Below are 2500 nucleotides of genomic sequence, written 5' to 3' on the forward strand. Positions count from 1 at the left end.
TAGGGTTTGGAACGCGAAGAGCACCGCAGTTGCGGCGGTGTCCGGATCATCCCCTCGGACCTTGAAAATCCAGGAGAGGGCCACGTGGAGGTGTCGCGCCGGTTCGTACCCATATCCGCAGCAGGTCTCCAAGGTAAAGAGCCTCTAGTCGATAGATTAATGTAGGTAAGGGAAGTCGGCAAATTGGATCCGTAACTTCGGGATAAGGATTGGCTCTGAGGAGCGGGGCGTGTCGGGCTTGGTCGGGAAGCGGGTCTGGCTGACGTGCCGGGCCTGGGCGAGGTGAACGGCTCTCGTGGCTGGGATCCGAGCTCGGTCCCGTGCCTTGGCCTCCCGCGGATCTTCCTTGCTGCGAGGCTTCCGTGGCGTTTCCCATCGGTGCGGTCGTCCTCTTCGGCCGCCATTCAACGCTCAGCTCAGAACTGGCACGGACTAGGGGAATCCGACTGTCTAATTAAAACAAAGCATTGCGATGGCCCCCACGGGTGTTGACGCAATGTGATTTCTGCCCAGTGCTCTGAATGTCAACGTGAAGAAATTCAAAAAAGCGCGGGTAAACGGCGGGAGTAACTATGACTCTCTTAAGGTAGCCAAATGCCTCGTCATCTAATTAGTGACGCGCATGAATGGATTAACGAGATTCCCATCTGTCCCTATCTACTGGCGGTGGCGGTCTGTGGCCACCCAGGGCGGGAGATAACCCCCGAACTAGCCCTCGCGTAGGAGGGTTGATCGGCCGAGTCGATGGGTGTATCGGCGATGAAGGCATTAGAGACCGTCAGTGCGTCGTACATGTAGTACTTCGCATAATGGCGAGGCCCTGATTTAGCATACGGGCTGTGGCGTGTTCTTTGTACAGCACTGTATGTGCTGTATGACTTCCGACTGGGGAACTGTTGTCACTCGTGGCATCAGTTCCCCAGTTTACGTTAAACGGTTTTTCAGACCGTTTTTCGTGGGCGGAACACGCCACTAGACAACACTCCGCTGGGCTCAGGAATACATGGGATGCAATCAATCCCCTGGGCAACCCAGGCCGCAAGGGGCAAACGTGCCCTAGCCACACTTGAGCCTCCACGAAAAAGGTACCGCTGGATAGCTCGTGTTCTTAAATACGCAGCGAACTGAACGAAGTGTGGTGGAGAGGAAGAGGCAGCCTCTCCGACTGCTGTCTCCCACGTGTTTGCCGTGCGTGGCGACCCTTGTCGTCGGAAAAGAGGATCCTGGGATCTGAGGGGGCCCTCTCCTGCGGGTGAGACGTCCCCAACACGTACCTTTGGCCTCTGCTTCGGCTAGATGGGCGGCTGGACGAGAAAAGCAGCCCTGGTCCAGTCAATCGGCTTGGAACGACCACACGCTTCGGGCAAGTGGGTTCTGCTGGGCGAGGACGCGGGCTGGGTAAGGAAACCGACCCAGCCAGCAGACTATATTCGGTGCGTAGCCCTAACTCAGCCTTTGGCGGGTTCCAAATTGTGTGGGTCGGTGGTGGCCGGGGAGCGCACTGGATGAAAGACCAAGACACATTATGGGTCTTAATAAAATTAATGAACAAAAAACTAAGCGTCCAAAGACGACGGGTCCAGCTCCTACTCGGAGTGAAGCCGTCGCCGCAGACGCGGGAACTGCAAATGCAGCTGTCAGTCCCCCCGCGTCTGTGAGAAAGACAAGATCCGGGAAGGTGATTAATATCGCCAATCCTCGTGTGATCTTGCAAAGATGTGTGACTCCCACGCGAGCGGTCTCGGTGAAAACCGAGCCCACGGTAGAAGGTACGCCGGACACCGGTAACGTGGAAGTAATCGAACGAGTCGGAGACACGTCACTCGTGAAGGTGCAGTCGGCACCCGAGCGTGTCGAGGACCCTACTGGTGACGGTTGGCAAACCGTCACCAAAAAGTCAAAGCGAGCCAAGCCGGGCGCACCCACCGGCAAGGCCGCAGTAAACCGGGCCAGGAGACCGAAGGGGACGTTCTCCGGGCAGAAGGTACGGCCTCTCGATCTCGTAAGAGACGAAGCCTTTAGGCGAGTGTCCGAAATACGGACCTTTTGCTTTCGACCTGAGTCGAAAGTCAATAAGGAGTCCGGGTCAAAGATACTCGCCGAGGTTGAGGCACTCAACGAGCTGGTCCAGGAGCTTATTCAACGGAATAGCTTCGTCGAAGGGCAGCTCGCCGCGGTCAGGGCGGACCTAAAAGCGCGTCCTGCCGTAATGAGTGCGATGCGACCTGGGCCGTCCAAGGGAACTCTCCCGAAGACGGCCTGCAACGCCGCGCAGTCGACTTACGCCCATGTGAACAAAGTCGACTGCAAAGGAGCTTCTCCGGAAGCGGGGAGACGGCCACAATCGCAGCATGTGGTAAAAATCTTCCCGCCGAAGGAAAAAGGACAGAGCAGCGAAGTTACGAAGGTTACTGTTCTGTCGCTCGTTAAACCAGCGAAGGAGGCGATCCGAATTAAGTCGGTCCGACGCATCCACTCCGGTGGCATCGTCGTCGAGACC

At 57.1% G+C, this 2500-nt stretch overlaps 1 pseudogene; it reads left to right on the plus strand.

The window, feature by feature from the left end:
* Positions 1 to 2500, plus strand: part of LOC143263373 (large subunit ribosomal RNA) — a 6913-nt pseudogene that overhangs the window by 2303 nt on the left and 2110 nt on the right.

Source organism: Megalopta genalis, unplaced genomic scaffold (genome assembly GCF_051020955.1).
Source record: "Megalopta genalis isolate 19385.01 unplaced genomic scaffold, iyMegGena1_principal scaffold0497, whole genome shotgun sequence".
NCBI lineage: Eukaryota > Metazoa > Arthropoda > Insecta > Hymenoptera > Halictidae > Megalopta > Megalopta genalis.